Raw genomic sequence first — 24,745 nt, forward strand, 5'->3', positions numbered from 1 at the left:
AAAAAAAACAAAACACACAAACAAAAAAAACCCACCACCAAAACAAACAAAACCACCAAAAAACCCCACAGAGCTGGGGCAGAAGCCAGCACTCCCATGCCAAGTCAAGGTGATGAACCTGTCTTCATACTCCTGATGCCTCTAGAAACATAAACACATAGAAAACATAGTGATTCTTTTGTCCAGGGGATGGCATGCACCAAAAAAAGCCAAGTCTCCAGCGCCACAAGTTAAAGTGTGTCAATAACATGTGTTAAATAGCTGAGTGCTTGCAGCTGTATGAAATAATTCAGATTAGCTTTGTCCTTAATAAAAGCAGATTACAGTCAAAAAGATGCTGAGCATTCTTATACACGGACAGTTACTGTATGCCCTTCAGAGTAAGTGGTTACCATAACATAATTTGTATGTGAAGTCCTGTCTTCTAATGTCCAGTCAAGATAGACTACACTATCACAGCCAAACAGACAGGTAGTCCTTTCCTAAACCACTATAGACGGAACACCCACCAGAGAGAACTCTACTGAAAGTGGTTGAATAGATTTTGCTACACCAATATCTAATTAATTTAACATTTTGGTTTGCCCTTAGAAAGGAAAACATCAGGTATCAGTACACAAAACCTCCTCTTCACAAGCCTGATATGAGATTGATTTAACACACAGCAGAATGGCAATAAACATTAGAAGTTTTACTTAGTGTTCAAAATCCAACATGCAACACAATCTTTTTTCAAAAGTTTTCATTTTATGCTGCTGCCTGAAAAAAATGCCAAATACAAGAAACAAGGAAATTAAACATAAAAATAATAATCTCCATATTATAACCTAAAATAAGCTACTGAAAGAGAGCCCATTCCCATGGCAGAGAACTCAGAATGCTAGCTACAGTTCAAAGTGCATGGAGTCTTGCTTATTGTTGTCTGCAAACCAAAGAATAAAAAAAGCAGAAAATTGTATTTGTTTTAACTCAATAAATTTTACATTTTGTGTAATGAAGATGAGAGTAGTTGTACAGCTTCAAAGCTCTACTAGGAATCTAATAAAAAATATTAGCCCTTTGGGAAGGAGCAGATGATGTAATGGACCACTTACCCTGGACCGACTCCTTGAGAATCTCAATGACTAGAATAACCAACCTAGCATTTCAGAGCTTTGATAAGCAAGCCTTTCCTAAATGACTAAGAGTTCAAAATGAAGACAAACCTGAGAAACCTCTGGCAGCATCAGTGCAAAAAAAATAAATTCCATTTTCACACTACAGGAGGAAGTTTTAGATACAGAAAACCCCTTTAAGCAAAGTAGCAAGCATTCAGTCTGTAGAGCTCAGTTGCATATGGTGGCTTGGCACTCGTACTGAGGAACATTGAGGATGTCACAGACATACAAGAATGCTGAGATCTTGAAAATGGAGTGGCAAAGTGACAATCTTTGCAAGAGCTGTGCTCAAATTAAAAAACCAAAAACTTCTTTTAAAAGAAGAAGTCTCTTCCAGGGAGTCTCAGGAGTTTAAGTCAAAAAGCTGGCATGGAGACCAGAGAGGCATTTGGTGACAGCATAGCCACCTGCCGAGGGCACGCTGTGACCTCACCATTGGCTCAGGAATGGGGGCTGCCATTTGAACAGTATATCCTTTCCCTCCTCCATCTCAACTTGAGGGACTGTGTTGTCATGAAGAGGGCAAGATCATCTTGCTGCTCTAACTGAATAGGATTCTTCTTTTCTTGTAGGATACATTTCAGCCATACCAGCTCAGAGGCAAATGATAACAGAGTTGGCAGAAGTACACATCTCAGGGCAGGAAGAACAGGATCTCTCATGCACCACAGTCTTGGAGTATAGTATTAAGACTCAAAGTCATCTAAATTTTTATCTGGAAACCTGCAGTTCCACTAGTCCCATGCCCGCAACCCTTCATAAGAGTAGATCTATGTGTATTTCAGCTGGTTTAAAGATTCCTACCTCTGCATGTCACATTCAGTGCTTTTTGAAGCTATGGCATGGATCTCAATGGAAATTTGTTTTTGCAAGTGCCAACATGGTGGTGTAAAATCATTCTGAAGACATCACCACTACTTAAAAATGTTCAGTTTATTTTAAGAGTAGTAATAAGTGTTTTCCATTGCAGGGCTCTGCCTCAATGCACTTGGTACTATTGTTGAAAATTTGTAGTTCCTATGTAAGTAAAGAAACACAGTTTCAAGTAGTTAAAACTAAGCCTCTTAACTAGTATGTTCTTTCATTACTTATTGAAATAAGTCTTCAATGGAAGCCACTAAAAGTTTTTACTTCTACTATGTCACTGGTCTTATACAGAAATTGCCAAATAAAACTCAAAATTTAGGCCCTAAGTCTGTTTTCTGCAGACATATGATTGAAAATTCACAGTGTGGGTGTACGTTACATGTTCTTAAAGAAAAAAGATGAGGAACAATATAACCTGATGGAATTTAAAAACAAGTTAAAGAAGATATTCCTGGGAAAATTATTCTCCTATTAGTGTTGGAAGGAATACTCATAAGCTGTCGCTCACTGTTTATTGTATTGGTAAAATGTATTTATACATAAGCTCCTTTTCATCTTTATATTACTTTCAAGTAATATTAAAATCATATTGCTAAATTGCATGATACAGCCCCACCTACCTCAGAAACTCTTCCTCTTATTCTACCCAACATGGAGGCTTTTAGTCCAGTGGTTCACAGACTTGTCAGTGATGGTAGGTGCATTACACTCAGTATACAGCACAATTCCCAACAAAAGCATCTCCATGCTAGTGATGGGCAGTTAATACTAATCAACAGTTGCTGTAGCTGAACCATGGATGTGGCAGCTGCATCTCCTCACACACTGTTCTACTTCCAGCAGCTGCCGCAACCATCCTGGCACAGCTGAGACCTACATTTGCTGCTCAGGACCAGGGTGAAGATCTGCTCCCAGTGTCAGCCGATGATTGCTCTGATGAGTGAACAGAACCTCCCTGCAGGCAGGTGGGGAGGCAGGGTTTGGCTCAGATTTGGGAGGCTAGGGAAGATGACTACAGGTACAGCTCCATGATGGACTAAGATGACATAGGTTAAATGACAACAGGAGAGGCTACATGACAAATGGTGCATGGTAAGGGGGAGGGGGACGACAGAACAAAGGTTCATCTTCCATACTTGGGCAGCTGTAGCCGCTGCCATTAATCACAGCATCCACATCTACCACAAGTAGATGTACTACTGCCACTTACACAGTATTCTACCAGAACACCTCAAGTTACGGATTCCATTTTAGACAATCCATTCTTGCATAAAGTAAGCCAATTATACTGCAAGTTCATTAAATGCCAGCATCACCTCCCTCCCCACACAGCTAAGCTGGCCAATTACAGGTGGATGGGAAAGTGAGTTTAATTCCTTTGCAGGGAAGGGGGTGTGTAAAACCTTGCTCACATGGAACGAAGAAAAATTTGACTGATTACAATCAATAACATTTATTATAAAATTTCTTATGCAACATGATCAACGGGGGGGGGAATAAAAAAAAGTCAACCTTGCCATGAAAAGCCAGATTTCAAGGTGGATTTTACTTGCCTTGTGATCTACAAAATAGACTGATAAGAGTCATTGTTACTTCTTTAAGTAGCCTTGTTGACATTTTCTCTGGAATTACTATGTTCATAACAGTATACGCTTATAAAAGCATATACTCCAGGAGGTGAGGTGGTAGCATTAAGAAGCAGTGCCAAAAATAAAAATAGTGGGGCATTTTCTGTTAATCATTACATATTTAACTGCGTTACACAAGCTAATAGAAATACTTCACGTCAGTGAAAATGCAGAACTAGAAGATGAAAGCAAGCACAAATACCAAACCAAATACGTATCCTTGAAAATAATTTATTTGGAAAGAAGTAGAAGTTGAGAGAACATAAATTCCAAATTCCAAGAAATACCTCTTTGCTTTACAATTTCCAGACAACTTAGGCATGAGTTATACTATCCCACATCAATTATTTCCATCTTTCAAGACTCTGCCATAAAAATCAACTCCCCAAAAGGACCTTTAAATATTAGCAAATTTTGTCATTTAAGTACTAAAAAGTTTAGTTGTAATTTTAGGTTTAAGATAGTGTTTTACACTGGTTTCAGTTTTTTATATGCATGCTTACATTTCAGTGCTATTTTGCTTCTCTTTAGTAAGAAGAGCCTGTCTGATTTATTTTTAAAAGGTGCATACTACAAAGTTCACATTTTAAACCTATCTAGGTCTGACCCTTAGCTGGTACTTTTCACCCGAACTCTGGAGCAGATAACTGTCCAACACAGAGAAAAATAAATAATCAAGAAGGCTTAAGAGAAGATTTCTATAGCTTTAAAGTCTTGTGGCATGCATTTCCTCATAACTCTGATTTAGCCCTATTTCCTTGCTTGTTTTTGAAAGAAACAGGAAGAAATTATGAACTTCCCTGAGGTATGCAAGCGTAGCTGGGGCACAGAAGCAACATGTTGAGAAGAAAAGAAAACATCTGTATTTCCTTCCCATTTTCTTCCACCTGAAATAAATTCTTTGGCTGCAGTTTGTCTTCTTTTCTGGAAGCATTTACACAGTATCTAATGCTATCCACCACCATGACTACCCCTGGGGCTTTTATGAGGGTGGGAACAATCAGTATAAGAATTACTAGGGACATCAAAGAGACAAAACATTTATTGAAGAGGGAAGAGGAAGAGAGAGTGTGAGGTAACGAGGGTCCTACTGTATTTACCTTATGTGCCAAGCATGTGGACAGCAATAAAAACCATGTAGGGAGCAATTTTGGTCAGAGAAAGAACACGGCAGCCTAATGGGAGGCCTTTGTTCTTCAAAAGGGTCTCCTTTTCCCCTTTTGTGCTTCACTTAATTCATGGCATCTGAGCTGCTCTTGAACTTGACAGACAGAGAGAAGGAGGGGGGAGAGATGGAGAAAGGGGGAGACAGAGACACAAAGAAAGAAAAAAGAAAAAGGGACTTCAAAGAGTTTTCCTTTGAAAATTCAGTTGTGCTGTATGCATTGCTGAAGGTTTTAGATTCAAAAAAAGGGCAGAAAACATTTCACATAATTTCATCATGGGGATAAATTGTCCAATGCTCTTATTAAGAAAGCTAGAAGAAAGGAATAGAACAAGAATTTAAAAAAAAAAATCTATCTGAGCTAAGGAATATACTTAAAAATAGAATTACTCCCCTGGGTGCTTTTTCATGTTAAATCTTATTCTCAATGGATCCCAATACATTTATCAAAACCTTATCAAAAACATCTGGCTTCCAGCAGTCACCTGAACTGCATACATTTTCTGTACAACCCCATCAGAATTCCCAGCCCAGTGATTCCTGCTCGGACAGCGGCAGGAGAGCATCACCACAGCCAGCGCCATCTGGGGGGCCAGCTCACAGCTGAGTGAGTACCAACTGCATCCCTCCGGTGCAATGTGAGGCCACTCTACGCAAACTGTTCAAAATCACCACTTCCTGAAAAACTCTTTATCATTACTTACAACAATCAATACACGTTAATTCTTCGAGACGAACTGGCTTGAACTTGGTTATCTAAAGAAAAAACATCAGGCTGTATCCAAGACAGGCTCCCAAGTTCAGTCCCCTCCTCTTTGAATTGCTTGAGCATGCTCTGATAGCTCGCTAACGGCAGTTAATATTAGCTCGCGTAATATATTCGGCTTTTCACCCTCTTTAAATATCCATGCCATAGGCAATATTCATATGAAATAATTCATAACTGCAGACTGCACTTTTCTCAAGCATCTTTTTCTGTGCACTAGACCACCTCCTCACCTCAATACAGTGCATCAACTACTTACACATAATTTATATATTCCTCTGTGTATTTTTATCTATGATGTATATACTGAAAATGTTTGCCAATAGTATTCATAATAAAACATAAGACTGTAAAATATAGAGAGAATTATGTGTCAATATCAGAAAACAATTATTAATAATTGTTTTAAGTTAATTCAATAACAGATTTTTAAAGCATAAGGATCTTGGGTTAATTGTCGATAAGGGGACAACTTATCTCCTTCCTGATTTACATATTCTGACAACATAAGCATCTACCTCCAGCACAATATTTCCAGAGTGCAGAAAGTAACAGTAAATCCATAATGTAACTTTCCTACTTGACAATGCTCTTTTCATTACTTGACTATTCTAATTAGAGAACAGATCTTTTCTTCATCTGAACAAAAGGTACCCAAAAAAAAAATCAAAATTTTTAAATCAATTCCATAACTTCAAACACATTTCTTCCTTTTTCAAATAGGACTATGAAGTACATCCATTTTTAAGGATATGTATTTTAATGAGCCTGCACAAGGTTAATTTTATTTAGAAGTCCAAAGGCACAATTAGACTATGCAAATTATACAAAAATGCATGCTTATAAACTGACAAGCAAATAAGCCTCCAGGAGTTGCCAGTTCAGCCATTAACATAGCAGAATTTAGTTGCCATTATGCTTTATGAAGAGGTTTGTCTCACACTGGCAGCATATTTATAACCTATTATGCTACCTGTAAGATAACCTGGGAAACACCAGGAAATAAAATTGGTAGAAGTGTTTCTTTATCACAAGCTTGCTTTCTATGATTAAGAACTGTTTTCTGAAGTAATTTGATTTTGTTTGGGTTTGGGGGTTGTTGGGTTTTTGGTTTGGTTTGGGTTTGGTTTTTTTTTTTTTCAAATTTGGGGGAATTCCACTAGAAAGATTTACAGAACCTGTACCTATTACGTCAACTTTACAAGCTAGACTAAATGTATTTCAGATTATAGGTACCGAGTAGAAGCTAAAAAGATGGAAGCAATTTAAGTAACCGAAGATAAAAATTCAATCTGTTTTGTGCACCAAGAGTGTCTCTGAGTATTAATTAAATTTACAAAACACTTTGAATACTGACAGTATTACAGCCATATAAAGCGGACAGCACTGGAATAGTTCTGATGTACTAATTATAGAAATGTAAAATATTTGAGACCATTACTAACATAACTTTGGGTAAGCGTAGAGTAGTTGAATCCAAAGATTCTGCTGCCTTCTCTTGGAACTTGTTTACCCCCACACTTTCTTCTTTGCAAGAGGAAGTTTACCTTTACCACCCAAAAATCTTACACATACCTGAAGAGTACTGCAGCCACAAGTATCTGGTGATGCTGGACAGCATTTAAGCTCCTACAGCTGGCAAAGCAAATATATTAGTGACTACAGAGAATTCTGGCTGTTTCTGAGAATTCTCATATATTTTAAAAACAAACAAACAAAAAACCCAAACAAAACCATACACAAAACTGTTAAAATTACTTTTATTCTGCCAAAACCCAGAGTTTTGACCATCTTAAATATGCCATTCTGTGAACACTGGCTTGTCTTTTTCATATACTGTGTTTGACGAAAGCTTTTCTTATGTTTGGGACATTTTTAAGGATGGATTTATATATGTTAACACTTCAGTGCCTGTAACATGGGACCATCTTACTTGTCTTCTCGCAGCATTCCTAGGATCCCTCTCCTTCCCTGGCTCATTTTCATGGAACTTGCAGGAAAATTTCTAAATATATCTGCCTTTCTGTCAAAATCAACCAAAAGATGAGAAAGTTAATCAGGCAACTAGAAAAAAAAGACATACCACTACTTAAGAAACGAAGTTAAAAATTCTTTCCTGCAATAAGAGATTCAATTTGTATGAAACCTTTCTTCTGGCTTAAGCCTAATAGTCCCAACAACCAGCTTCTCACAATTCTCAGCCAAAAGAAAGATGAAAAACTAGCTTTATGCAGCAGAACATTTCAAGTATATGGATAGAAAATACCAAACAATACCTGTCATGATGGTATTGACTGACAGAAGAGTCAAACCACTCCTTCAGTAGACTGGTCCCAAATCATTTTATCACATGCACACTGGAGAACAAGGTGTCAAGCACAGCTTCTGAAGAAAAGACACTTCTAGAGTGCAACTATCACTTAACATTTGGGGCAACAAGCAGAGTATAGTCATATACCACACCTGAACCAGTCATTGAGAAATAGTTTATAAAGCAACCCAAATAAAATATACTACATTAATCCAGCACACAAATCACAAAAGAGAAATAGTCATTCATCATGACACTGACTGGAAGCAGCAGCTGTATTATTTTAAAGTTAAAAAGAAATCTCATCTGTTTATTCTGTGAGGGCAGCTTCCAGGCATATGCTCACTTAGCTTTCAGACAGGGAATATGCATATTGAATAAATAGCTTTCATACAGTCTTCCTCCTGTGATGTGCACAGCAATCACCTGTCTACTTAGAGGCTTTCTATTCTTGAAGTCACTATGTAGATTATGTATTCTATCTTAAACTACTTACTTCCCTTAATTGTGCATGTCCACTGGGAATACTTCAGAGAATGTCTCCAGGAATGTTGCCACGCTACCAAAACCAGGTAATTGCTCCAATTTTTTTATTTTTTCTTCAAGATACATCAGATTTCAGGGCTACACTAGACTCATGGTAAGAAGTAAAAAAACCCTAATAATAAGCATTATAATAATCCCTCCATATTCTCATCCTCTTTTTACTGTTCTGATATTATTTCCTAATCAAACCACAGCACCAAGAAGATGAACAAGTATGAACTCCAGACTTCCTACTGGTGTCTGTAGAAAAAGCAAAACTACAAAATCAAATCAGAACTGGAAGCAATCAGGCAAAACATTTCTTCATTCCACAGATACCTTACTAATATCAGGTTGCTTCTTTATAGAGAACCTCAGGCAGACATGAAACAGCACTGTTCTAAACTGAAGTAAATACATGTTATTACACAAAGTTCTTGACTTTCCATCCTCTCCTGATGCATCTGTACACTTGACTTTACCACTGCACTTGCCTAGCAAGTGGCAGCAAGAATCAATCTGGCAGAAGCTTGGTGGTGGGCGGGTGGCAGCACAAATAAAAGGAATACTGGATGGGGATGGAAACATGAGATCCTCCCTGTTTGGCAGCAACCCACACTTGTGTCACTTTAAAAAAAAAAATCACCACAGAACTAAGGGCATCATACTGGTGCCACACTTCACCAAAACAGATAAGCCAAGCTGCAAGTTAGCTGCACAGATATGATGTGAAGGGACAAGATTTCCCCAAAGAGCAAATGCTCCCATTGGTTCCCTCTGTCAGACAGTTACTATGTGCCACCAGGGGAGTTGGTTCCCCTTGCTGATGTGGAAGAAAACCAACCCTGAAAAGAGTGAGAGATTTCCACTCAATCGGTAAATTAAACCAGCTATATTTTAATTGCTCTATTACAACACAAAACACTTGGGGAGGAAAGGTATAAAAACTAACGGGCAAAGGCAAGAGGATCTCCTTAAGCAGGGGCCAGATATGAGATAAACTATAATGTGAAACTGCACTAGACGTAACATTTCTGCAGGATTTAAGAGCCAGTGTGCTTATAGGAGCCATAGTATAGATAAAACCCCCTCTCAAAAAAAAACTATCAAGAGAAAAAATAAAAAATTATATCTTCATTAAATTCCAAAATCCAAACCCCTCAACTTGGTTGGTACAAGTCTCTGTAACACGACAAATTCTATCACTGCTTACCTTTAGTACCCCTAAGTACTTATATACATGCCCATGTCAAAATGAGTTTATCTGACAGACAGTATATATGCATGCCTTTTCCACCCACTCTCACTCCACTTTTATAAAACAGTACATTCCATGGAGGCAGATTTGGTGGATATGATCTGCCATTTTTGCAGTTGAACAGAAGCATACTTACACTTGCTTTACCTGCTTCCATTTTCTGTCATTTTGTTAATTAGCAAGTCCTGAATGATCATGGGATTCTGCAGCAATATTAAGCCAGTTTAGTTATTTCTTCTTCCAAGATTTGTCAGTTCAAAAGTCAATACCTAAACAGTGTGGTCCAACAAGTGGTCAATGGCTATTCCCATCTTTGCAACTTCTTCCATAAAGTAAGAATGTCTCTTAAAGAAGGAAATACTGCCTAGGCAGCTTAGCTTTTCTTATATGCATACTCTTATGCAGAGACAGACTTGCTACTAAGTAAGAAGTAAACAGGGCAGTTGCTGTATCAGCTCTCCCTAAACCAAGAGTGCCACCCACCTTCAGTATTGTGAGTTGTAAACCCTGCCTTTTTTTTTTTTTTTTTTTTTTTTCCCAGCCTCCCCATCTTTCTCTCACAGCAGCTGCTGCTGTTGGAAAAAGAGAACCTATTGTCTGAATGAGAGATACACTGCTGCTTACACAAATATAGGATTGGATAGCACTTCTGTATCCCAGATAAGGTGAGGTTTGGCCCATAGAGTACAACTTGTTGAGTAGTCTCAATTTCTGCTGAGGAGTTTACGTAAGCTTCCCAAGTCTGGTAACGCAGGAAAACAAGGAACCAAGTCCTTATCCCAAACAGTCAAATGAAGCTTATAAAAACAGTAGCCTTGAGACCTATGGCTTCAGTGTAATCTAAAAGCTTCAGATAAATGGTGCTATAAAAAATATATATTGTTTCACTACGTCTTGATAACAACATATTCTATTTTTTGTACCGGAAGAGCACTATCTCCCTGATACCTCCTTTAAAATTACTCTACCAGAAGAGTCTACCTCTTGTCTTGGCATGACACAACTTCCATGGCAACTAGAAATACCCTTCATGATTATTTTAGAGAAGCTGGGAGACTCAAAGGAAACTACAGTAGAGGGAACAAGTTCCTTCATGACAAGGCTTTGTGCACTGTGCACTAACGGGTGTTTAAACAAAGACTGACTCATTTCCTCTCAATTTATTTGATCTTTTACTATACTGAGATGGCAATAGCGAACATTTGACATCACCTTCATTTTAATGGCAACTGATAAAGATATCACTGATACATGATTATTGCTTCACAAAAGCTGCAGCTCATACCAGTCAGTTCACAAATGCCACCTAGGAAAGGCATTCCTTAACTCCTTCTGACAATTGCTTACATTTTGCAATGCACTGTTGGTGACTCCTCACTTGGCTGTCCCTATGTATTAGCAACTGATTTGGGTTAATAACGAAAGATGCTTTTAAGAGCATTCGCTATTAATTCAGTCAGAAAAGCATACTGCTACAATAGCTTTTGTATTTGTATGGCATTTCTTTCTCAGAAATCTGACATAACAGAGCCAAAGCTTTCTTGGTAGCCATACTTCTCTATTCTTACTTGGTTTTGAGAATTCAAAACAAAAAGATTCCTGTCATCAATGCTGGATTACTTACTACATCTGTGATCTTTAAGTGTTAGTGAGCTCCAAAATAGCCAAGAGAACTATCCAAAGCTAACTGAATAGCACAATGCAGGTATTTGACAGCAATCAGAAGACCAAAGCCTGAACAGAGAGTGCAATAAAAGCCAAATGCTGCAAAGGGTTACTGTAGCTTGAATAATGCTCTGTGAAAACTACAAATTGCATATTGAATAATAATGCAGACTGGGGATTCACAGAAAAAAACCACCCTCTGCATCTAAAAATTAAATTCAAGACACTTGCTATTTCTTGGGCAGGACATGTAAAAGAACATACCTTTGTGTATTGAGCCATATCTGGTCAGAAGTATCTTTTATCAGTGGGACAAAGTTAGGGATTACTTACTAAAAGAAACTTAATTGAAATATTAGGGGAAGAAGGAAAAAATTAATTATTGATTACTGTACATTTATTCAGTACATTTTATCTAATGATCACATAATACATCCCAAACATTAAAACCTTAAGCACCCAACAAGGCAGGGAAGTTTTATTTTATTTGGGGCTTTGTTTTAGGTGTGGCTTTTTTGTTTGGTTTTTGTTTGTCTTTTTGTTTCTTTTTTTTTTACCTGAAAGTGAAAGCAAATCAAAACCCTACAACTTGAGAAACTGAGAAACACGTAAGCTAGGAAACTCGTTTAAAATACCATTTGGAGGCAGTATAAATCAGTGAAAAAAAAATCTCTGAAGTCCTAGCCTCAGTTCTCTGAATTTACTCACATTAACATATTTAAAAGCAGCATACTAATATTTTACTCGGTAATCAACCCTTATTTTAAGAATTTTATTTCATTTTATGTTTTACTTTGCTATGGAACCTCGTATCTCAAAGATTCCCTTGCTCTGTCAACACACAAGTCTGTTGCCAAAACAATATTGCAAACCATTTCTTTTAACATATATTCTGTATCTTATTTCTTTGCTTCTCAGTTAACAGTGTGGTATTTATCCTGTTGAACTGGTTTTCTTATTTCCTATCTCACAATATTCAAAACCTTAAACAGCAAATACATTATGTATATGAAATACCTTTAGCTGAACATGTGCCAAGTAAACACATGCAACCTTAATGCAAGGAAGAAATTGCAACACCTCAGGGCAGAATTTTGTTCCAGGGAAAAAAGGAAAATCTGCTAATACTTATGAAATAAACACCCTCAAGTAATTTCAGTTGAGACAAAAGAATCCCTAAACAACAATAAAATTAAAATTTGGTGATGATAGCTAGATGCCAAGAGTTGCAATGCTCCTGCAATAGGCAGTGCTGCTCTGTTGCTGGCTCCAAGATCAGAGCTTGGAGACCTGGAAGCCTCTGAGTTAGAGAGCAGAAAGACAATACTAAAACCTTTGGTTTATTATGCCCCTTTGAAAGACTGAATTTTTCAGCTTCCAGCAGACTTCCACAAGCACACTAAACTTCTGATTTGGAAAATATAACATCCAGCCTCTTTTCATGGCTAGTACTGTTGTACATTGCTACAAAGGAATCTTTGACTATCCCTATTCATCCTCATACCAGCTTTCTTTCATTCATATAGATCTTCAAGTTTTATCAGAATCCTGATGAACAGGCATGCTGTTCCCCAAGATCTACATGCAAAAATAAGTTTCTAACTATGAATGAATTATAATAGCATTCCTAGACCCTCCATTACAATGTCATTAATTTGAGATATTACAGCTAAAAATACATTCACCTTTCAGGTGAAGAGCAACTGTGTACTTAATATTGTTGCTGGATTGGGCTCATTCATTTCATAGTGCTGCAGGAAGCCAAAGCTGTCTTTTAAGATTTATAATGACAAGTTTCCATTCTGAAATGAAAGAAACTAATTGGAACTATGGCTACTTCATAAAAGGACAACTCTTTACCTTGTGATATAATTTCCCTTCAGTTGCTGTTAAACAGCACATTAAATATTTGTTGTATAAGGGCAAGCAGTCTCTCCACGGAACGGCTGACACTTCATCAAATGGAAGAAGAGTTCAGAAAGAGTACTCATTTCTTCTCCTTTGCACATCAGGATTATTATGTATGATCCTTTGCACATGAGGACGTCCCAAGGCTACCTTGAGACAAAACAGCAGGCACCAAGAACTGGGTTCTCAGGAAGAAAGTTAAAGTGCCATATAATTTCTCAGTATTTGTCCATTCTGTTTTACCTTGAATTAAAGCATGCCATACTGATAAGACTCCTCTAACAAGCAGAGCGCATTCTTGCGGTGTTAGATTCATATTTGAGATTTGAGGAAGGTAGAGAGTGCCTTTGAATTGCTACTCAATTGAAAGGTGATGTAACTGCCATCATCTGAAAAACCCAGGGAAGGGCATTTCAAAATTACTGTTTTAAATATCAGAATGCCCCATTTTGCAGCAAAGTCAAATGAAAATCTGTTTCTACTACAAATGTAAGTTCTGGCAAGCAACTGCAGCTTTGCACTGTGCCACCAGTTTACAATTCCAACTTGCGATGCATTTACAGACTCTCTATTCCTACACAGATTTTATAAGGGCAAAAAACTTCCTTGCTAGAATAGTATAAATACAGAATAGGCTTTTATTACTGTAAACCTGGACTACCTTTTCAAGTCAAACAGTCATAAGACTTTGTATGCCAAACATTTGTTTCTGCTCACTGGAAGCATTAATGCTACAAGCAGGCTGGCTAGCACAGTTTTTGTCCTGTGCTTATGTCTCTGTAACAGTACCATCTATCCTTATCTGACCAACTTGTGCCTGGAGAACTTTTGTGAGTCTAGAAGTGAGACAAGGTATTATGCAGCTTCCTGTCCCAATTTCCATTTCAAAACACTTTTTACTCAATTATAAGTAGAACACACATCAATGCTGCTGCTCAAAGTCATCAAAAATACTGGTTTTAGGAAAATAAACTATATACATGAAGGCTATTATCTGCCTTAATCACTCAATAACTCACTACATAAAAACCAGAGCTGCCTAGCAGAAGAACTACATCCCAGTGTTGTCCAAGTGGACTCTATTAAAGCCTACAAAGTCAAGTCACTCCAAATGGCAAACAAGTATCCTGTAGCTGGAAGCAAGCTCTCCTATACTTTTTAGAGAAAACAATGTATTTCAAACAAAGAACTTATCCAGGTATTCTGATCAAGCACACTTCCACTCTCTTCAAGCTCATATGGGAAAAGAGTCAATGACTCTTACAACCGATCAGCAAGGTCAGGAGCCAGTCACTTCAGATACAAAGTTTTTCATCTATGATCCTGCAAGCCTGGATGGTTAAGGACTTTCTCATTTCTGCCTTGTGGGTTTGGGGAAGGAGGAAGAGGGCAAAGAAAAAAAAAAATTTATAGACACTCCTGGTAGAAATTTTCTCAAAGGGGAAAAAAAAAAAAAAAAAAAAAAAAGAAAAGAAGAGACCACACCAAAATATTGAAATGATTATTTAAATGTGAACAACCCTACTCCAACCCCCCAACTGCCAAAAGAAAACAATACTTGAAGCCTAGCAATACATATCTCAAGCTTTTTATTCACAGGGTGGGCTGGAGTGCCCTTGTGCAGGCACTACTCTGTCCTAAGCACCCTGCAACCACTTGGCATGGCTTTATTTTTGCATTCAATTTACTTGGGCTTCGGGGGGCGGGGGGGGGGGGGGGAGAGGTGGGCAGAGAGAAAGAATCTCTCCAAAAAGATCATAAAGATCATTAAAATTTATTAACCAAAAATAAGGTGAGACATGGGGGGAAAAAAGAGCAAAACTGAACAGAATCAGAGATTGTGTCAACCAAACCAAGTTTGCATCACAGAGGACAAACCTCAGAGGAAAGTCATCAAAAGAGGAATTACATTTCTATGATCAAGATGAGGGGTGAACATGAGAGAAAAATGGGAGGAAAGCTGTGTAAGGTTTCACTCGTACAAGCAAAAAAAAAATCCATCTCTATTCTTTCCTTTCTGAAAGGCCATAAAGAATAAAATACTCCAGCTGTTAATTTTAAGATGGCTTTGCTTTCTTTTTTCTTTTTGGAACTTGAAAAGTGATTTCAAACCAGTTCTTACAGTTTCCTCCCCTCATTAGAAAATTCTGATCACACAACTAAAAGCGCTGACACCTGGATGAACTGAACTGCTTGCCAGTGTTACAGCAGGAAGAAAAGAGGAGGGGAATTAATCAATTGCACTACTGAATATGAGTTCATTTATACAGAAAAAATGCGCATCTTATTGAATGAAAGCAATATGAAAAGAAAATGCCTCTGCAGTGGCACATCATACCAGTATTTAAACAGCCAACTGTTCAGGATATCTTTTTTAAATATAAAAAGGAAGCAAATCCAATACAGCTACTCAAGCAAAGGTTCTAGAACAGAAAATATCAGACATCCATGTTCTTCCTACGAAGTTTGTATGTCTCCTCCCTGTTGTAGACACTACACAAATTAAAATACAAACCTACCAACTGAACTCCACCAGTTGAGTTGTATAGTCTCTAGATTTTAATTTCTGGATCAAAGAACAAAACTATTATAATGTATGTGGATTTAATAAAACATGATGGTAAAGGGACTTTCTTTATCTTGAAAAGGATGAGTCACACACACAATCCTCTGCATGCTCTCAGAACTGAAATCATCCCTAGAAATCACATATGTAACCTTGTGAACCTCTCAGAGCCTAATAAATGCTGTTTATCTCTGCTGTAAGGGCTGTGGACAACTGTTTTAAAGAGAACATTTCAAGGATACTTTCTCCAGTCTGACTTGATATCAACCTTCTCTGTTTGTTATCCCCACCCTATAATTAGTTGTTGTCTACATATGAAAGACTGTTTATTGTAAACAACGTTTTTCGTTGTTTTTTTTTTTTTTTTTTTTTTTACTCAATCAACACTATCTGAGAAGCAGAAGCCAATGGAAACACAACAAATGTGGAGAGTCAGATAAGTGCCAATCTCTGCCTAAAATCCTGAGGTTGCGTTACTTGAACACTGCACTTACTTCAACTGCTCATTTTTAATTACATGCATTAATAGATAACTGACAAAAGAGTAAGTCCACTGATCCTAAGATGACTTCTTCACAGTTTGTGACTTTTCTCTCAAGAAGCATTTACTTCAATAATACTTTGCAATTACAACCAGGCAAGTATCTCTCTATATCTACTACACCATAGATATAGATATGAAGTTCACCCACATGATGCACTATTTATAAAGATTAGAGAATATGCAGAGTATTTTTTTCCTGCAGAGCTGTTCTTTTCCTGCTATATCTTTCTCCAAACACTTTTTGATGGCTTATTCCCCCGCCTTTGTGCTTCCTCTCCCTTTCCCCCAAATCTTTTCTCTACCTCAGCACTGCAACAGAAGGCTGTGTATGTTTGGTAAGCAAGGAATCTTAAGCAAGACATCAAAAAGAAAAGGGCATAAAAATATCTCCTTTCCCAAGACCCCCAAAAACCAGAATTATCTAGAGAAAGCAAAACCAGAAACCAAAGAGTTTAATCATAAAAGCTGTTGTTAGGTTACTGAAATTAACCTTTCCCTCTCTCCATTTACTACAGAGGCAGCCCACACTTGGCTGCAAATGCAGTGGTTTTAAAAATTTGAAATCACTTAACATCATTAAATGGGGCCATCTTATACAAAGTTATCACTAGTGGTTTTCATTGACAATAATACAGAAAATAATGAACTTTCAAAGATTAGTCTAAGACATGCTTATTATGCATGGCAATCTGGATACAGAAGGAGCACTGCTTCATGCCTACTATTTGGAATGAAAGTTAAACTTGACCACCTGAGCCATCACCTACATTGACTGTAGTGGGAGCCTCAGCAGGTTCAAATTAGTTACAGATACATTAATAGAGTTCTTTGGGGAAAAAAGAGACAGTTAACCTGCCTTTTTTTTTTTTTTTTTTTTTAATACAGACAACTTTATCAAACTTTTTCTTCTTAACCATGTATATATTTTACTTTTAAAATATCATTCGTGTGTGTTAATGGGAAAGTTATTTCCCAAAATTTACATTTGTTTTTAAAAAGAAATTCAGGACTTGGAAATGTGTTTATCCTAACACCATTCACGGAACAGCCTTGAAAATTTCAAAGAGGCTATAGCAAACCTTCACCTTTTCTTTCTATTCAAGTGGGTTATTAGGACAGTTTGTTTCTTCAAGTTTGTGCCTTAAGTACAGTATCTTCTATTGTGCTGTGGGACAAAAATAACATGCATGGTAACACAGTACTTCAACCACTAACAGTATGTTTCTGTTTCAGTAAAGTCACAACTTGGTGCCAAAAGGAGGACAGGGAAGTTCTTTATCAAGGAACTGCTGAAGAAGAATCCATATTTTTGAAAGAAAATATACTGTATTTCTAAATTTCTGTGTGCAAGGTAATGTTTCACTATTAAAGCAGGCACAGTAATTTCCCAATCTGATGATTCGATGTCTGTAATGTAATGATTACTGTTGAAACATGATTCATTTTATTATCGATTAATTTAACTCCAATATAGCAAGCAAGAAGAAAGAATAGTTGAGGTCACCATGAAAAAACCCTCATGTAGCACGGATGCTGGCAGTTAATAATGAGTTGAAAAGTTATGTGCTTAAGTACAACCAGGGTATCGTATCTGACGATTAAACTCAAAGAATGTCAGAGAATGCTCTGGCAGTAATACATGAAACGAGGAAGTGTCAATTTTTTTGCTTTCTCAACAAGAGGGAAAAAAAAAAGGCATTTTTATTGTCATAGCAGTTCCAGCAAGTTGATATTAAAAGGGAGATTTCATGCCAAAGTCGGCTGTTTAATCAGATAAAGAAGGCTTTCCTATTTCCCATTGTATAGATCAAGTTGGCTACAGGAGCCACACAGAGCTTTGAGTAGCACATTTTTCTGTGAGGGCTGTATCGTTTGATCATAGCAAAGCACAAGGACTGCTGGGTAATCTGAATCAGAGCTGCAGAAAAAGGGACCCAGGCAGCCTGCTGAGGCCAAGATAACCATGTCACCCTAACAGCCCACAGCACTCTCAGTCGTAGACCTAGGTGGTGAGGGGGAATCACCCATCTCTATTTACAAATTTGTCATGGAGGCTTTCACATGGCTCCCAATTAATGCAGTATATTTTCTCCAAAGCTTATCTATAATAATTTTAATATATGCTTGTTAAGGCCAGACCCCCTGTACTAATGAAGATTCTCCTGATTGCTTTCAAAACATTAAATTTCAAACACTTAACTGCTTTGAAAGATGATACATAGAATTTTCTATATAGGTGTTTGCAAGAGACATAGCAATTTATGAAGCCAATAAAACTCTGTCCTCTAAAGACAGGGTTGTCTTGTTAGAGGACAGGCCACATCTAAAAAGGTGTCTCTCTACCTGTGATGCTATTCATAGACTTCTCCAGCAGACTGGAAGCAGCAAACGACTGGTGGGTTAGGTCACCTCATATTCAGAATAATGACAGGTGAACCCACTGGTAGGTTAATAGGTCAGAAGAGACCCCTGAGCAGGACCAAGTTTAGAAGCTCAGCTTTTCACCAGGTCCCGTCCCCAAAACACCTCCCTGGCACTTCCTAACCTTTCTACAGTAGCAAGCAGCCCTTCAAGCCTCCAGTTTCTTCTGTTAACTCCTCTTTCACACACTCCGATTCTGAACCAAATTTGGTTCTGGGCTCTGAAGCAGGCACTGCAAAGGAACCCATCCAAGCATTTCAACTCTTTTCACTGAAATCCTGTTGGAGCTGCTGACCTGGAAAAGAAGTCTTCAAAGCTGCAACCAAAAAAGTACCAAAACACCACCATTAGTCCTAGCACCTGAATAAACACAAACTCAAGCCACTATCTGCCACTGCATCCTGAAACACAAGCCAATTACTTTGCCATACTTCCACCAATATTGCCATTCTTCCATGCACTACCAGTATTGGTAATAACTTATAAGACAGGTTCTAGTCACTCTGTATAAACAAAGCAAGTAGAAGCCTGTAATGTGAACTAGGCATTAATGTACTAACTTGGTTTCTTTAAGTAGAAGCAACAGCACTAGCTGAGGCAATTCCAATTAGCTTATTTATTTTCCAAGTCCCAGTGGGCAAGAATGTAACTGGTTCTCATAGAAGAATTATGAGTGGAATAAAAGAAAGCACTGAAAGTTAGGTTGCTTCATTTAATAATTCTAAAAGAAAACAGTTGGGGACAGAGGGTAGTGGTAGTGTTTTGTTGTTGTTTCCCCTCATCATCCCATTCTCTTAAATGTTACTACATTTGAAGAAAGTGCAGCAGGTTCCTCTCTGATCTATATACTGTAGATAGGCCATACACCCATCCATTCATAAAGGAGAACAAGGGACTCACACACTAAAACTTATTTTTGCTTTTTCCATTCCAAGTTTCCTTTTGTTTTCACACACTTAAGTTTTGTAGAGGTGATCACTTTTCCTAAGCATTCCAGAAAAAAACTTCTACACTCCCCTTTCACTTCAGAAGAATTTGCATTGCCAAGATACCTGCAGTCCAGAGCTTTAAATTTCATATATTTTCAGTCTGGTACTAAGTGCCATAATACTGTTTCTAAATGCAACACTTGTTCATGCAAACGCTGCTGGGAACTGAATGATCTAATCTCCATGTGACTAAAAAATTATGAGTTTTGAGTTAGCAATTTTTCACATGCAGTTACGTCAGTTAAGAAAGCTGCTATTCCTTCCAACAGCTCAATCCTAGAATCCTAGACTAACCCAGGTTGGAAGGAACCTTGAAAGATCACCTGGTCTAACCTTCTGTGGGAAAGGGTACCTAGATGAGATTCTCTATCACCTCGTCCAATCACATCTTGAAAACCTACATGTTTAGAAAAACCTTAATGTTTAGTAATTAACAGAAACATAAAAAACCCCAACAACTAATTTACAAAAGGCTACTCTGAGGATCATACAAACCTAGTCTAAAAGACTAAAAATTTCAGCAATCAAATCATACCAGTACTCTTAAATTAATAAAACCCTCCATGTGCACAGTGTTACAGCAAGATAAAAATGTTTGCCATTTTGAAAAAGCATTTTGAATTTAATACAAGCTACCCCATCACTAGCACATTTGTGCCAATTAAAGAAAAAAGCTACTAAGCACAGCCAGTACCAACATAAACCAGCAAATTTTCAAGCACAGGACCTCTGCACTTAGGTAACGGGAACAACATTACCTGCAACAGTATTTTGCAGTTTACTCCCTGTTAGTAGCTCATAAACAAAAACATCTCAATCACATATTCTTAACTCCAGTTGCAGCATGCCACAATTCAACTTCCATGATATGCTTATCATAAATGACAGGCTACACAGGATATTTTTTCTTTTCTGCAGAAAGACAACTCCAACTTTGATTTTCCTGTTACGTTTTTCCATCTTCCTTACATGCTGTCCATGACACCCTCTCATTTGCTAGTGGGTGCTTTTCAAGTCTCCATCTTTCTTAAGAGGAAGAAAACCGTGAAGAGGTCATTTAATTCTAACTTCACCTAAATGAATATATGCTCAATACAATTTAATGCAAATGATCGCTGCAGCAGTAAGCCACAGGAAGAAATCAGCACATCCTACATTTTCTCCTGTTATTAGAAAGGTTTTCAGAACACTTACAACATACTTAGGCACTATCTATACATAGAAACTACCTTTGTCAAACCAAGCCAAAGGTGAAGAACCTTCTACTTGCAGAGGCCAAAAAAAGCCTTACAAAAAATACCTAGCATACCACTTTAAAACACTTTGCACTGTTCACTGATAATGTAAAAGTCAGATGGCCCAGAAGTCTCAGGCAACCTTTGAGTTAAGCCACTAAGCCAGCTCTAAACAGACACACAGTTATGTCAACAAAAGAAATGCAGGCTAGTTAAACTCTATGTTTTTACTGACATTTTTACTGGGGCTAAATTTGGAGCCAAAAAAATATACTTTAAAATAGAAGAAAAATGCTAAATACTTCTCTTTGACTATCAGAAGGCAATGGAGGACAGGGTGAGAGTATGCACTGAACAGTCAGCTCTGCTACCTGTGAAATGGAGGTGCACAACCTTGTGATAAATGGAAGTGCTCAGAGGGCAGAAAACAGCTGACTATTTCCAAAGGCTGATGGGCAGGAAGTTTCCTGGTACAATTTGTGGGTCAACAAACCCTTGGAACATTTCACCTGCTTCAGAAAACAACAGGACTAAGAAAGGCAAGCTAGAATTTAACAAATTATTCTGGGAGAAGAGACATAACAGGACACTACTACTCTCAGATTTTTAGTTTTAAGAGTACATACATTTCTCTCCATTTCTCTAAGCTGAAAACAATCACATCTGAGTGATTAAAAAAAAGTATTTTCCTCTTCATTTCTATTAGCAAACTTTTTGGGCTAATACAGCTGAAACAGGTCCAGATAAATAAAAATGCAAGGTCTTAGCTTCCCAGACTTTAGGACTGAGATTAAAAGTAAGCAGTAATTAGGTTTACTTTGAGAGATCTGGATCATATTAGTCATCATTATCATGTAATAAACAAGTCACAGTATCACACGTAGATGCTTTCTGGTTTGCTAGCAAGATCTGAAGAAAACTGAGAATAAAGATAAAATACACTGCAGTGAAGTCACTGTACTGAATTCATGACATCATAATTGTTGCCATGGCAACTAGCTAGTATCAAGCACAGAATACTGCCTTCACTGCAGAATCAAGGAGCTGCCACAAAAGAAATGTTCTTATTCAAACACAAATCCAGTCAACAACATAGGAAATAAGATATTACTGTAAGTAGATTGCCTTTTCAATACCTCTTATTTTGTTCACCTGGTGTGAGACTTTTTAAACACTTGGGGACACATAAATAAGTCTGATAAAGTATACACATGATAAAAACATTCTAATTGAAAGAATGATGAGTTTCTTCCACAGTGTTTCTCAATTTTTCCAGTACAGAGTAATTCTTCTCTTTGTACTTTCCTCTCCTATGCATATGACTGCAGCCATATGAAACAGAGGGCAAAAATTCCAAAGAAAAAGAAACAAAACATTTTCCAGTTCTTATTTCAACAAGCCAGACAGATAGTCAAACTGGAACTGTCACACAGCAGCAGAACTAATTAATAAAGAACATATTCCACATTTAGAGCCCACAACTCCTTTTGTTTAAGGACTGCCCCAGCAGGGCCTTCAAACACCAGTCACGCATTTTTCATGCGCTCACTAAATGCAATGCTTCAAATCTGCAGGGCTCTAAGAACAGCCCAGGAGTAGCTTTCTTGTAAATAAAATCATCACCCCTTTTCCTCCTAACAGTCCTCTTTTACATGAGTTAATATCTACTATTACCAGCTCCTCAACATTCACAAATATAAAAGCTTCAAAAATTAAATCTTAAAAAAAACCAAAACCCCACAACAAAACACCCCCACCCCCGCCCCACCCCAACCTAAGCAGTTGACAATTTATCAGGTCACAATTAGGTTTATGAATAACGGTTAAGTATTAAATGCACAAATGCCACATTTGATGTTTCAATCTCAAATATTTGTTGAAATAAATCACTCAGTATTACAAAGGCACATGAAGGAAAATGAACCTGAAAAATTAACTTCTTTATATTAACTTGCTGAATAAAAAAGTCAGCTGTAGGTCAGTAATACCAGATGTTTCACAGTTCAACCTTAGACTTGATTAGCACCAAAGAAATGGTTTCAAAACAAATTTTAACACTCAGACCACACTATATAGTATAAGTATACTTATTTGCTACCTCAATGATTCTTAAAGAGCAATCCATAAATTATTGCTGGACCAAAGAACACTTCCACACAATCATACGTAATTAGTCAATATGTCTAAACAGTTTCAGTATGGATTGATGGGTTTATTCAGCTTCTAAGAAAACAAAACTGTCCTAGTTACCAATTAAACAACACCACATTTCTATATAGGCTTTGTGCCTTCCTTGGACACTTTCTCTATTGCTATCAAGCACACAGATTACATTTCTATATTGGCTTCATGCCTTTGTTGGACACTTTCTCTATTGCTATCAAGTACACAGATTACACCAAAACCAAAGGACAGAACTACTGAAGTAACCTGCCTCTCCAGTACCTACTCTCTTTATAAAGACTGCCTCAACAAATGAGTATTAGACAAAGTAGAGAAAACAAACAATAAACCAAGGAGTTTGAGATACAGATTATTAGTAGATAGCTGTACACCATAGGTTTCTATCTTCAGTGTTCTCCTAATATTACACACAACCAAGAAAGATGATTACTACTTGAATGATGACGCCATGAAAATCCCCAGTTTAACTAACCTTCTGCAATGTGAAGTGCACTTGGGAAATTACTATAGTTGACAACACTTTCTAAGGAAATTGTTCAGTGTGTCAGTCTACTCCCTGCCACTGAAAAGTAACGAAGTTAACAATCTTCCACATGTTTTTAAAAACCTTAGGAACAGATGCTGCTTTCGGTCATAATTTGTGTATACAAGCATATATCCAAATACAGTTAATATAACTGCCACAAACTCAGAAAACTGGAAGAGGCAAGTTGATAAAACCTCAAGCAAGCTACATGGAAATGCAGAGTTCTCAACTTCTCTGCAATTCTGAGTATAAATTTCTTGAAGTGTCTGTATTATACAATCCAGAGACCTATTTGTGATGTAAATATAGGACAAATGGCAATGACATTCCCTTCCTCATTAGCAAACACAGCATTTCTATCTCTAACCTGCACAATATGAAATCACTACTTAATAAGTAATGAAAAAAATACCACTGTGCCTGCACTTAATTTTGCTTTTTGAAAGATTGACAGATTAACTGATCCCTTAAGCAACTAATGTGTCTTCTCTGATTGCACACAGAAAATTATGGATTGTCTCAATACTTAAGAAAGCTTTTTATATAACTTTAAAATGAACTTTCTGAATTAGGTTTTCCCCAACAGTCCTCCTGTTAAGTCTAACTTTTGCTTATGTTAACACTAGATAGGGGAATAAGAAGATAAAAGTGCTGGCCTACCTTTGTATATGGTATTTTTTCTTTTATTTTTCATTTATCAATATTGTAACAGAAGCAACAACTGAAAATTTTCTGCTAGGATCTTTAAAGATGCCCACAACACTTGCAAACCTGACTAGAGACATCACAACACAAAGAAACACTACCTGTTCCTGCTCTCTCCCCCAGCAAATCAACTGAGAAAGGCTAGGGGATTTAAGATGCCAAACGACTATTCAAACTCTTTATGCCTTTGTTTAAATTTCCATATCCACAATTACAGAAAACTTAAGTGTATAAGCACTTAAATACAATGCTATATCCTTTAAATTTAGCTGTTAGTTTATGAAGAGTTATGCTTACTATATATATTATTAAAATGTGTTACAAG

The 24,745-nt window shown here is 37.3% G+C and overlaps 1 protein-coding gene across 13 annotated transcripts in view; it reads right to left on the reverse strand.

Moving 5' to 3' along the window:
• POU2F1 (POU class 2 homeobox 1) overlaps nt 1-24,745 on the reverse strand; it is a 146,262-nt gene that overhangs the window by 111,849 nt on the left and 9,668 nt on the right. Inside the window, exons 2-3 of one of the 13 annotated variants that reach the window (XR_007508995.1) lie at nt 7,517-7,606; nt 7,159-7,218 (exon numbers count right to left, since the gene is read on the reverse strand). The exons of 11 other annotated variants lie outside the window; for them this stretch is intronic. The gene's annotated coding sequence lies outside the window, so the exon portion shown is untranslated. The remainder of the gene's footprint in view (nt 1-7,158; nt 7,219-7,516; nt 7,607-24,745) is intronic. One more of the 13 variants, XR_007508994.1, reaches the window with a different exon arrangement.

The sequence above is a fragment of the Accipiter gentilis genome, chromosome 21 (genome assembly GCF_929443795.1).
Source record: "Accipiter gentilis chromosome 21, bAccGen1.1, whole genome shotgun sequence".
NCBI classification, from domain to species: domain Eukaryota; kingdom Metazoa; phylum Chordata; class Aves; order Accipitriformes; family Accipitridae; genus Astur; species Astur gentilis.